This window comes from Dasypus novemcinctus, chromosome 29, assembly GCF_030445035.2.
Source record: "Dasypus novemcinctus isolate mDasNov1 chromosome 29, mDasNov1.1.hap2, whole genome shotgun sequence".
Classification (NCBI taxonomy): Eukaryota; Metazoa; Chordata; class Mammalia; order Cingulata; family Dasypodidae; genus Dasypus; species Dasypus novemcinctus.
Genome location: NC_080701.1, coordinates 27957311 through 27971587, shown reverse-complemented (window position 1 = coordinate 27971587; position 14277 = coordinate 27957311).

Here is a 14277-nt window from a genome sequence, read left to right as displayed (position 1 = left end):
AACCGTCAGCAGCAAACACTGGTGTGCTTTATCTATGTGGCAGAATGGTATCCAGAGCAGATAGTGATGGTAAATACTTGGCGAGGCCACACAAACTCTAGAGAGGAGAAGAATATGAGGAGACTTCCGTGATCTTTGTGTAATGTGTATCTGGTGGTGGTGGGGAAACAACAGCACACAGGTCAAAGTAAAACAAATCCAAAGCGACATCAAAAGGAAGACTCCGTTTGTCAGAAACCTAGCTGTTAAAGATAATTCCCACAGGCCTCATGTTAGGTGCTAGTACAAGATCACGTGAAATATCACATTTAGGAGAAAACGTGGAGTCGAAAGATTATTTGGCCATTCTATATTCCCTCATATGAGATAGCCCTGTTAGGTTATATTATCTGTTCATTAGGCACAAAAACCGGGATCACCATGGACCAATATCAAGTTGTTGGTTTGGGAGGAGTGGGGGGGGGTTATAAGGGAACATCTTATATTTTTTAATGTAATTTTTTTTGTGAGGTATATATCTTCAAAAAAATACTACAAAAATGATGGGGTGGGGGTGGGGAGTGGGGTATATGGGAACCTCTTCTGTTTTTATGTTTTTTATGTTTTTAATGTTCTTTGTGATCTAGTACCTTTACTAAAAACAGTGTAAAAAATAAAAATACGGAGAAAAGTAAAAAAAGAATCTAAAATAATTGTTCTATGGGTTTTCACTTATTATTTTTTCCTCTAGGGCATATTGTTACATATAAATGCATAAAAATTCTCAAAAAATAAATGTTGTTTCATAGGCTAGGATTCTTGATCACTGGGTGGTCATGGTTTTTTTTTATAACAGAGTTGTGCATTCATCGAAAACACTTTGCGTTTTAATGAAAAATCAAGAGGAATCCTGACAGAGATCTTCTAGAGGCTCTCAAACCTAATGAACCACTTTGTACAACGAAATATTTTTCCAGTTGTGACATAATTGTATCTACTTTCGGAGCTGCTTTGTATTTATCTGAGCTGTAAAGAGCTGCCAAAGATCAGACGGTACCACAGAGACTTCTGATTTCCTTCCAGTTAAGGCATACATCTGTGCTGTGTTAGTGCAGTGCTTTAGCTCCTTCAGTTCCTTCCGCCTTCCTATAAAGCCACCTCTCTGCCATGTCTCAGAACCAATTCCATTCCACTCATATTGTCTGAGTCAGCTGGAAAAAGATGCTACCTCCCTAATCATCAAAACAGTTGTAAGAGATATAACACATCCAAAGATTTTAAACAGCGCAGTTCATCTCATTTCTTTCTCTTTTTTTCCTATATATATGTATATATATTTTTTTCTCATTATATAACGAATAAAAGATCATGGTACAAAATTTGGAAATTCTAGAGAAGTACAAAGTACAAAAATGATAATACATTTCCACCAGCCAGAGATAACTGCTCAATATTTTCTTCTATTACTTACGCCTGTTCATATCCTTCTTAAAAAATAGTATCAAGATAGTATTGTGTTCTGTTTTTTTCCATCCACCTTCACATTAGGAGCATTTCGATCCCCAGGTTCTTCAAATATGATTTTAATTTATACTGAAAACAAATAACTTAATTCTCCCCCCCCCCCCCGCATTGAAGCACATTTAGATATTTTGCAATTTTTTAATTATTTTAAGTAATGTTATCAAGAATGTCTTTCTTGCCATTTAAAAATTGCCCTTCTTGATTAAAAGCAATGACTTAATCCACATAAAAAGTTTCAGTCACCTGTGAGGAGAGGGTTTGCCATGACATTCTGGCATGACATGGATATGCTGTAGAGGCCACATGCATGTCCCAAGAGAGTTTGGTTCCGTGGGGCTTCAGCTGCATGGCACCTGATGAACCTTTCTGCTGGATGTCTCCTCTTACCTCAGACCCAGACTGTGCAAAATGGAACTCATTAGCTCCTTCCCAAACCAGCTTCCAAGCTAGCTTCCCAGAATCTGTCTATACCACCATTTTCCTAATCAGACCAAAAACACAGAGGACCCCTGGCAGAGAAACCAGATCACCTCCTCCCTTTTTATTCTCGGTTTGAGGGGCCCAGAGGGACTCCTTGACTTGTTTGAGGTCGCAGAACTAGTTAATTTTAAATTTGGAATCCTTTGACCTTTGCAGTTTCTTCATCGCTCATGCTTAACCAAACACTAAGTCCTATCCCTTTGAACCAACTTTCTTAAACCCATTTATTTCCATTTCATACCAACTCCTGACACCCCATTCCAAACCCTTCCTTACTTCCACTCCCAAAAGCCACCGAGCTGGCCTTTAGGGGCTCTTTGGGCTAGTCTTCCCTGTGTGCTACAATAAACTGACTTTTCTATATGTCATTATCCTGCTCGAAAACTTCACTGACTTCTTACTAAAACCTGCGTGATATACAGACACCTTTCCCTGGCTCTCAAATTTTACTCAATTCTCGAAGGCCCAAGCAAGTCTCATCTACTCCGCGAAACAGAATGAGCTCCGTATTGGATTTGAAGTTGGCCAACGTGTTCAAACCTCTGCTTCACCACTTTTGCTGGAAGATTTGGTGGAAATAAGTCCTCTGAATCTATTTCTGCATCTGCAAATAACAATAATTGTACTAATACCGTCCTAGGATCCAGGGAAGGACTGAATGTGCGTTACAACGTCTTGGTAAGCTGCTTAAGTATTGCACAAATGAGAGAAAATATCACCCACTGATATCGGTCACTTTGCACCATTTCAGTATTCAGGTCTGCACCACATAATGTAGCACTGAATTACTTTCTGTCTTATCATTTTCTCTCATTGTTTCATGTGTGTTAGTCTCTTTTCCTCAGCCTAACTATAAAGTCTCTGAATACAATACGTATGATAAAAGAAAACAAGTCTCCTACATTTTTAGCCAGCATCTTGAGGCTATGAAAGCACTGTTGGGGAAGAACTCTCAATTTATGGTACTCTAAGGTTAAAAGCAACTATACAGTTTTCCATAGTTTATCTGAGTTCTTTTCCCCTCTGGGATCTCTGGAACTGAAAAAGCAAGTAACACTTTTAATGTCAGTATTAATACCCTGAATGTCAATTCGTAGGTTGTATTCAGCTGGTTGCCCTCCCTCTTCATCTTCAAACCCCAACATGAAAACTAGCACCTGTAAAGAAAAAAAGCTGGAATCTGGAATCCCCTTACATTGCACCTGAAAATTTTTGCATTTTAAAATAAAAAGTATTTCTATTTTTGAAGTACCAGTCCATTTGTCAAGCACCGCAAACAGAATATATGAACTGTTTTTAATAGAATCATGCTTTTAAATTGTTAGACATCTCTCAGATCTGTATTTCTAGCCCAGATCTCTTTTCAGACTACAAACTTGTATTTCCAATGACTGTGGCACCTGAACTTCAGATGGTCCAGGAGGTAAGCCATTGTCTCCATAGCCCTCAATTTCCACACTGGCTTTTTCTCCCACCCGTTTCCCATTTACTGCTAACACCATTTACCAAGCATTCCAAACCACAAACTTTGGCTCAACTCCTCCTCCTTACCTCCCATTATCCCATCCTATTGTAAAAAGAAACCTCTCAAATCTCCCCTTTATCTCCTCACTTCTGCTTCAATTCAGACCTTATCATCTCTTCAGTTCAGACCTTATCTTCTAAACCACTGCAACAGCCTCTTTAAGAATCTTCAAATATTTTTCCTGTCTTCCAGCTCTTCCTTTTCCATTCTGTCCTCCCACAAGGCCACCAGAATGTGGAATCTTTATTATATCCTCCTCCAGTTGAAACTCTTGCCAAAGTCCCCTTGTAGGATCTCTTCTATGAAAACTTTCTCACTCCTCTGTTCCTCTAGAATTTTCCAGTCTCTTGATTGTACTCCCCATCCCTTGCACATCTATACTTACCTCACTTTGTAACACTTTTTTCCATCAACTTCTCAAAGCTGGGGTGATCTCATTCATTTTCCCCTCACCAGTGAAATGAACAATTTAATGGCTGCTCACAAAATCCTGTGGAATGAAGTATCTCACAGGACTCAGTAACTCTCACAGATCCGCTTAATATATTAGTGCGGCCAGTCCCAAAATAAAACTTATGCTGTGTAAGGTTTCTTTTAAAAGCACGCCCTACATCTTAACAGGAAGTTACAGACTAATAAACAGCTGACAGAACAAACTGAATAGCATCCAGTGAATCAAGAGTAGACCATTCAATTTCTGCTAACTAGAACTGAAGGACTGAAAGAGAAGGTGGGAAAACTTCCCCTTCTTGCTGGAAGAATTTGCCAAGTTCTGAAAGTTCTGAATATCAGGGCTTCCACTATTTCCCTAAACTGTGGTTAAAATTCAGGGACAGAAAACAGCAATAATAAAAATGAATTGGTTGGGCTATGTGAATACAGAAATTGCATGAATACCAAATTGGTGCCCTGAGAATGATCACCTCATGGCCTTGTGTCACAAGAGAGCCTTGTGTGTGGAATACACTGATTTTCAGGCACATTTCATGAGAAAAGATGGTGAGTTCTCCTTAACTGCTAGTTATCTGCACTGCAGTGGAACTGGAGGTGGGGAGATGGAACGGTTGAGGGAGTCAGTGACATAATTTAAAAATCTCAAAGCTCAGCCACCCGTCTTCAATATAGGAATTCAGCCTGGGCACCGGCTGGGCAGAGCAGATGCCCACCACTGGAGTCAAAAACCCAGCACCTCAGAATGTCTTGGACCCTGCAGGAGACCTCCCAGGGACGGCTTTCACCTGGAAGAGTGTGTGTAGCCACAGGAAGTGGCAGGGGTGGCTGGTGAGAGACCGAATACACAAAGAAACAGTGGTCAGATCATATATAAAAACACAGCCGACCCATAACCTCTTGCAGCAGCCAGCGCCCACCCAGATACTCTGCAGGGGTCAGCTCAAAGCCACCAGCACCTGGTCTATCACTGCCAGCTTCCCTAAGTTTTGCTGGGTTGGGGGAGAGGGACGGGTGTAGGGGCTGCGGGGTGGCCCCCCTTTAGGCCCAGGGAAAGCCAGATATGCTCTCCAAACTAGCGGCTAGGATGGCCAGGCCTCTGCTTCGCGGCCTCCAGCTTCTCTGCACACCAGCAACCTCCAGGCAGAGCGTCCTTGGAGCCTTTTCACTGCAAAGCTTTCCCTCTCCTTGGCCGGCCGCTGAGGACCTGCCACATGCAAATAATAGAGGCGACTCCCTTGCCGATTCTGCATAGGTGGTCTCGCCTTGCTGTCATGTGGGTGGTCTTGCTCTTTCCACAGAGCATCTCTGAAGCATATTGGAAACCTAACCGCAGGTGGTGGAACTAGGGTTTCCAGGAAGAGGTAGAAACTGGAATTGGAGAGGTGGGCAGGGGGCAGGCGGAGGAAGTTCAAGGGCGGGCAAGGAGTGAGGAATGCAGGTCAAGGGCACCCGGGGCTCCTCAGGCCGGGCCCCGGGCCTCCTGGAGAACCGGGATTGGAGGCGAAGACGTGCGCCCCGCAGCGGGCCAGCTGCGCGACGGCGCGGGACACGGGTCTACGGCCTCATTGGTCCCGCCGGCCTCGGCTTCCGGCCTGGGAAGCGCCGGGGATCCTCGAGCCCGAGACAGGCAGCGGGGCGGGCCAGGGGACCCCAAGGGGTCCCGGGAGGCCGCCGCCCTCGCCTCCGCGCCCCCTGGAGCCCCATCCGCGCGGTGCGCCGCGAGCGGGCGCTGCTGAGCGCAAAGAGACCGACGCCGCGGGGGCGCGGGGGGCGCGGGGGCGCGGGGGCGCGGGGGCGCGGGGGCGCGGGGGCGCGGGGGCGCGGGGGCGCGGGGGCGCGGGGGCGCGGGGGCGCGGGGGCGCGGGGGCGCGGGGGCGCGGGGGCGCGGGGGCGCGGGGGCGCGGGGGCGCGGGGGCGCGGTCCGCCAAGTGGCGCTGAAAAGGAGGCTGCTGCTTTGCAGGGCGTCGTCCTGCTGCCGGGGGTGGGCGCGTGGTGCTGGGGGCCGCCTTCAACGACCGCAGCGAGGAGAAGCGGCGCCCGTGCCGCGGGGCGGCCAGGGATGGGGACCCCTGCGGAGGTGGGCGACGAGGTGCGCCGCCACCCAGCCGGCGTGCTGCCACGGGCCGCGCCGCTGATCTTCGGGGACGCCTTGAAAATAGACCAGAGTGTCCGCAGCAGAGAATCGGAAACGGCGAGGGCGCCGACCCACAGCCCCGTCCTGCTGTCTCCTCAGTCAGGACAGGGTAGGTTAGAGCAACAACAACAACAAAAAACCCTAGTCTCGGTGGCTTCCACCCCTGAGTTTTGCTTCTTGCTCACCCAGCTGTGCATCTTGCGCCAGAAGGGGGCGCTGCTCTGTGCCGTCTTCACAGAGGGGCCCTCGGGTGGCCTCCCCCACCGGGAACGGCTCCACCTGCCCCGCAGAGAAGGGCCCATGGCAAATCATACCCGTCCGTCACATTTCACTGGACACCACAAGGGCACACCAACCTCAAGGGTGCCGGGGTGCAGCCCTCTCAGGGAGCTAGAAGGAGATCCAAACTATCAGCGACAACCCAACGACTTCTGCGTTCCTGCTGTTTGGTTCCCAGGCGGCCCAGAGCTGCGTTTTTCCTTTGGTCTTCTAAGGGCTCTATGCAAACGTAATTTCCAACACCTGGCAGAAACTCTGCCCCTGCCCCCTCGCCTCCCAAGCTGTCTGTCCTTGGTCGCCAAAGCTCTTGCCACTTGAAAGCCACCTTTGCTGTCGCATTGGATGGATCTTCACTCCATTTTTATCAGAATCCGAATATTCTGTACACAACAGCAGGAGTGTCTTATGAATCAGATCATGCCACACCCCTTCTTGAAACTCTTTGCTGTCTTATCACTGGAAAAATCCTAAGTCCTGTCCTCATCATGGCTAACAAGTGCCCATGGATCTCCCCCGCTTTCCCTAGTACTCCCATTCACTAGGCTCTTGCTACACTTGCCTCTTTTCTATTTGTCACACCCCCTAAGCTATTTCCTACCTCAGGGCCTTTGCTCAACCCTGCCTAGAAAGACTTTCCCCCAGATTATCTCATGCGTGAGTCTTTCTCATCATTTAATTATCAAATCAATTTTCATCTCCCCAGAGAGAGAACGTCCCTGAATGTTCTAGCTAAAGTAGCCCTATTGTCCAGTCAATTTTTATCCCATTACCCAATTTTTTACATATTTAGGATTTATCAATAGCTGAAATTATTTCACATCTACATATTGTTAGGTGCTTATTGTCTGTCTCTCTTCATTTGGATATAAGATAAGATCCATGAGTTCAGGAATTTATAAATTCTATACTGTTCACTGTTGACTCCCTAGAATGGTTCTCAACAGATATTTATTGAATAAATAAAGAACTTATTTATTCGATATTTTTTAGACATGGATGAGGCTGGGAAGGAAATTTGTTGCCAGACTGAGGCCAGATTTGAGTGCCAGGCTCTCAGGGAAGATAATGGCACTGAGAACTGGAGCACTCAAAAAAGGCTGAGTGGGTTTTGGCCTGTGTGTGCTGGAGCTAAGAGACAAGCCTGCACCCTCCCGAGGTACAAGGTGAGCCCCACCCCCCCCCCCCCCCGAGGTACAAGGTGAGCCAGGGGCTCCACCTGGAGGCACGACCCTGAAAAGGCAATGCCTGCGGCAGATGAACTAGAAAACAAAATCAAGAGCAATAAAAACAACAGCCAAAACTTGTCCCGCAGAGGGAGAAGGCAAGGATATTTGTCTGGTTAAGCTTTGGCTCTGAGTAGGAGGAGGGGAAAGAAAAAGAGAGGGAAAAACTTCTCTGAGAATTCCCAGCCACAGATACTTCATATACAGATTTGGGGCCAGAAGTTATACTACTCCTGTAGAAAAAAAGTCAAATTTCAGTTTAAAGACATCCTAGTTTGACAGGTGCCTGTCAAAAACAAGCTAACTAACAAACTCTCTGCAGGTAAACATTTGCAAATCCTAGTCACTGAGAATGTTCACAAGGAGAGGGCTAAAGAACAGGAATGTACAATCAAAAAATCACAAAACACAAAAAAGTAAGCGGCCTTGAATGACACTGAATGTGACAACACAACCTACTGCGGAATTAGAACTTCAGAACTGTAGATCTCAGGGTAGTAAGGACCCCTGCCCTTCCTAGCTCCAAGGTATTTCACCAGAACTTGGCGAAATTATGTATCAAGGTTGGAAACCTTGACAAATAATCGCTTTACTAATCTGTTCTCTAATTACCCAATTTGAGTACACCATCATTTTTTTGCTGGGACCCAGTCTGAATAAATTGGTTAGTTCCATTATCTATTTTTGTTGCCATATGAATGAAATTTTGTTTTAATGTTTTTCCAGTTTTGTATTGATGGTGTGAAGAATGATGGCAGTGCCACTGTTCCGTGCGCTCTCCTTTACCTGACCATTTTGCTGAACTCTTGTTAGCGCTGTAGATTTGTATGTTGATTCTGTTGGCTTTTCTAGGTACAATCTTCAAATAATTATAATTTTATCTTTTTTTCTTTCACTCCTACCCCCTCCTCTTTCCTTCTTCCTCTGTCACCTTTTATTTTTCCCTTTACACTGTTTTCTAGAACTATGGTGGGGATTATGGGCTTTGGAATTCTTCCAAGATTTCTAACCTATACGTAATGTTCTCTGTAGGTTATTTTTTTTTTTTGTATAACAAATCAATTTTATTATTACATGTTAATAAAGCATAAATCCATCCAAAGAGTATAATCAGTGGTATTTGGTATAATCACGTATTTGTGCGTTTATCATCCCAATCACTCGCAGAGCACTTTCATTATTAAAATAATAATGAACAAAAAACAAGCAAAACTCATCATCTCTCAATGTCTCTATGCCTCACCTACTATACATAACTGCTATTCTTTTTCCTTCTCTCTATTATATTTGTATTTATATTTTGTAAAAACTGTCATATATGCAATATCCCCCATTTCATATTTTATATGAGGTTTTGTTATCTTGTAGTCCCATGTTATAGTTTTTAGCTTTCATTCTAGTAATATACATGACCTTAGACTTACCCTTTCTCACTGTCATACCCATTCCTTAGCACTGCTAGCTACAAACCACACGATGTGCTCTCACCATCTCTATTCGTTTCCAAAGATTTACAGGCAACATTTTTACCAATTCTGCACAGATCAACTCTCAGCTTTCCATTCTCTACCCTGGTTTTCTTTTCTGCTGACCTATAGTGTAACTATTAACTCCATGAGTTTACTCAGTATTTTTAGTTCATAACAGCTTGTACAGTATTTGTCCTTTTGTGTCTGGCTTGTTTTACTCAACATGAAGTCATCAAAGCTCAATCACGTTGTCATAGGCTTCACGACTTCATTTCTTTTTACTGCTGCATAATGTTCTATCATGTGTATACACCACAGTTTGTTTATCCATTCATCAGTTGATGGACACCTGGTTTGTTTCCAACTTTGGCAATTGTGAATAACACTGCCATGAACAATGTGTATGCAGATACAACGTGTTCTCGTCTCTGCTCTCAGTTCTTCTGGGTGTATACCTAGTAGTGATATTGCCTGATCACATGGCAAGTCTACATTCAACTTCCTTAGGAACTGCCAAACATTCCTCCACAGTGGGTGCACCATTCTACATTCCCACCAACAGTGAATAAGTGTTCCTATCTCTCCATATCCTCTCCAACATTTACGGGTTTCCAACTTTTTAACAGTGGCCAGTCCAATAGATGGGAAATGATATAATCTCATTGTAGTTTTGATTTACATTTCCCTAATCACTAGTGATGGCGAACACTTTTTTCATGTGTTTCTATACCATTTGCATTTCTTCTTTAGACAATTGTCTTTTCAAGTCTTTTGCCCATTTTTTAATTGGGTAGTTTGTCTTTTTATTGTTGAGTTGTATCATCTCTTTGTATATCATGGATATTAAACTCTTATCAGATATGTGTTTGCCAAATATTTTCTCCCATTGAGTTGATTGCCTTTTCACCCTTTTGACAAAGTCCTTTGAAGTGCAAAAGTGATTAATTTTGAGGAGGTCGCATTTATCTTTTTTTTTTATTGCTCGTCCTTTAGGTGTAAGGTTTAAGAAACTACCACCTACCACAAGATCTTGAAGATGCCTTCCTACATTTTCTTCTAGGAGTTTTATGGTTGTTTCTTTTATATTTAGGTCCTTGATCCATTTTGAGTTAATTTTTGTATAAGGTGTGAGGTTGGAGGCTTCTTTCTTTCTCTTGGATATGGATATCCAGTTCTTCCAACACCATTTGTTGAATTGACTGTTTTGGCCCAGCTACGGAGGCTTGACTGCCTTGTCAAAAATAACTTGACTATAGATATAACAATCTATTTCTGAATTCTCAATTAGGTTCCATTGGTCAGTCTTTCTGTCTTTCTGTCAGTACCATGTTGTTTTTACACTGCAGCTAGGTAATATGCTTTAACAGGAAATGAGAGTCCTCCAACTTCATTCTTCTCTTTTAAGGACTTTTTGCCTATTTGGGACCGTTTATCCTTCCAAAAAAATAGATAATTGGATTTTCTACTTCTGCAAAAGAGGCTGTTGGGATTTTTATTGGGATTGCAATGAACTTGTACATCACTTTGGGTAGAATTGACATCTTAAGGATATTTATTCTTCCAGTCCATGAACACAGAACGTCCTTCCATTTATTTAAACCTTCTTCAGTTTCTTTTAGCAATATTTTGTAGCTTTCTGAATACAGGTCCTTTGTGTCCTTGGTTAAGCTTATTCCTAAATATTTGATTGTTTTAGTCTCTATTATAAATAGAATTTTTTTTTCTGATTTCCTCCTCAGATTGCACATCAGTAGTGTATAGGCATGCTATTGATTTTTGCACATTAATATTGTATCCCACCACTTTGCTGAACTTGTCTACTAGTTCTAGTAGCTTTGTTGTGGATTTTTCAGGAGATTCTAGATATAGGATCATATCATCAGAGAGTAGTCAAAGTTTTAGCCTTTCTTTCCTATTTGGGTGCCTTTTATTTCTTTAACTAGCCTAATTGCTGACCCCTAGCACAATATTGAATAACAATGGTGACTGTGGCCATCCTTGTCTTTTTTCCTGAGCTCAGCAGGAAAGCGTTTTGTCTTTCACCTTTGAGTGCGATGATAGCTGTAGGTTTTTCACATGTGTTCTTTACCATATTGAGAAAGATTCCTTCTATTCCTATCTTTTGGAGTATTTTTATCCAGAAAGTATTTTATATCTTATCAAATGCCTTTTCTGCCTTGAGAGGGTCATGTGATTTTTATTCTTCAATTTATCAATGTGGTTTATTACATGAATTGATTTTCTTGTATTGAACCACCCTTACATAACTGCTATAAAACCCAGCTGATCATGGTGACAATTCTTTTAATATGCTTTTTGATTCAGTTAGCAAGTATTTTGTTGAGGATTTTTGCACCTATATTCATTAGAGATATTGGTCTGTAATTTTCTTTCTTTTTTTTTGTAGTTTTGGTATTAGGGTGATGTTGGCTTCATAGAATGAGTCTGGTAGTGTTCTTTCCTGTTCAGTTTTTTGGAAGAGCTTGAGCAAGACTGGTATTAGATCATCTTTGAATGGTTGATAGATTTCATCTGCAAAGCCATCTGGTCCTGGGCTTTTCATCGTTGGGAGGTTTTCGATGACTGTTTCAATCTCTTTACTTGTGATTGGTTTTTTGAGGTCTTCTATTTCTTCTAGGGTCAGTATAAGTGGTTTGTGTGTTTCTAGGAATCTGTCCATCTCCTCTACATTGCCTATTTTTTGGCATACAGTTGTTCCTAGTATCCTCTTATAACCTCTTTTATTTCTGCAGGGTCAGTGATAATGTCCCCCCTCTCACTTCTGATTTTATTCATTTAAGTCTTCTCTCTTTTTCTTTTGTCTGTCTAGCTAAGGCTTTATCAATTTTATCGATCTTCTCAAAGAACCAACTTTACTTTTGTTGATTTTTTTCTATTGTTTTTTGTTGTTTTGTTCTCAATTTCATTTATTTCTGCTCTGATCTTTACTATTTCTTCCCTTCAGCTTGGTTTGGGATTAGTTTGCTGTTCTTTTTCTAGTTCCTCCAGGTGTGCAGTTAGATCTTGAATTTGAGCTCTTCTATTTTAATGTAAGCTTTGAGGACTATCAGTTTCCCTCTCAACACTGTTTTTGCAGTGTCCCATAGGTTTTGATATGTTGTGTTCTCATTTTCACTTAACTCAAGCTATTTGCTGAATTCTCTTATAATTTTTTCTTTGACTCACTGATTATTTAAGAGTATGTTGTTTAATCTCTATATATTTATGAATTTTCCCTTTTTTCATCCATTATCAATTACCTGCTTCATTCCATTATGATCAGAGGAAGGATTTTGTATAATTTCAATCTTTTTAAATTTATTGAGACTTGTCCCATGACCCTACATATAGTAGGGTATATTGGAGAAGGATCCATGAGCACTTAAAAATATATATATATTCTGCTCCTTTGGGGTACAATGCTCTATAGATGTCTGTTAGTTCTAGTTCATTTCTCATATTATTCAAGTTTTCTGTTTATTTATCCTCTGTCCAGGTGTTCAATCCAGTACTAATAATGGTGTATTAAAGTCTCCAACTGTTACTGTAGAGATAATATTTCTCACTTCAGTTTTGCCAGTGTGTGCCTCATGTATCTTGGGGCACTCGGATTAGGAGCATAAATATTTAGTATGATTATTTCTTCTTGGTGTATCGCCCCTTTTATTAATATATAATGATCTTCTTCATCCCTTATAACAGTTTTGCATTTGAAATCTATTTTATCTGATATTAGTATTGCTACTCCAGCTCTTTCTTGGTTACTATTTGCATGGAATATCTTTTCCTGGCCTTTCATTTTTAACCTGGTTGTGTCCTTACATCTGAGGTGGGTGTCTTGTAGATAACATAGAGGTGACTCATAATTTTTTTCCATTCTATCAGTGTGTGTCTTTTGACTGGGGAGTTCAATCCATTAACATTCAATATTATCACTGTAACTGCATTACTTACTTCATCCATTCTGTCCTTTGGCTCTCTGTTGTCATATCGTCCTATTGTCTGTTTTCTTATCCTTTTATTCCCCTTCCTAATAATCTTCATTTTGAAACTCTTCTCCAAATCTCTCTTGTTTTTTCCTGTCAGGCTGCAGCACTCCTTTTAGTATTTCTTATAATTCTGGTCTTTTGATAACATAATCTATAAGTTTTTGTTTGTCTGTGAAGACTTTGAACGCACTCTCATTTTTTTTTTTTTCCTTCTTTTTTTTTTTTATTTTTTTATTTTTTATTGACTTTGTAATAATATTACATTAAAAATATATATGTGAGGTCCCATTCAACCCCACCCCCCCACCCCCCCTCTCCCCCCCCCCCAACAACACTCGTTCCCATCATCATGACACATCCATTGGATTTGGTAAGTACATCTTTGGGCACCTCTGCACCTCATATACATTGGTTCACATCATGGCCCATACTCTCCTCTATTCCATCATGTAGGCCCTGTGAGGATTTACAATGTCCGGTGATTACCTCTGAAGCACCATCCAGGGCAGCTCCATGTCCCGAAGACGCCTCCACCTCTCATCTCTTCCTGCCTTTCCCCATACCCTTTGTCCATTATGTCCACTTTTCCCAATCCAATGCCACCTCTTCTATGTGGACACTGGATTGGTTGTGTCCATTGCACCTTTATGTCAAGAGGAGGCTCAGATTCCACCTGGATGCTGGATGCAATCCTCCCATTTTCAGTTGTAATCACTCTAGGCTCCATGGTGTGGTGGTTGTCCTTCTTCACCTCCATCTTAGCTGAGTGTGGTAAGTCCAATAAATCAGATTGTAGGTGCTGGAGTCTGTTGAGGCTCAGGATCTGGCTATCACATTGTCAGTCCAGAGATTCAAATCCCCTAAATATATCTTAAACCCCAACATTAACTGCACCTCCAGCACATTAGCATGAAAGTCTTATGAAGGGAGATCCCATCTGAGTCCAGATTCATCACACATAAACACCATTTCCAAAGAGGGGCCATCTGCCCTGGTAGTTAACCCCATCGGCCATGACCATAACTCCCATGGGTCTCTTTAGCCCTCAAAGGAACCAATATCTGGGGGTTGTATCTGCTTTATCTGTCTCTCTGACTCTGCTCAGTTGTGCATGAGGGCAAACCTTCTGCCAGCCTCCAGACTCTTTTTTAGAAACTCGTAGCCATATAAACTCATTTCTCCTTTCCATTTCCCCCTTACTTTAGGTCAAACAGCATTTTAA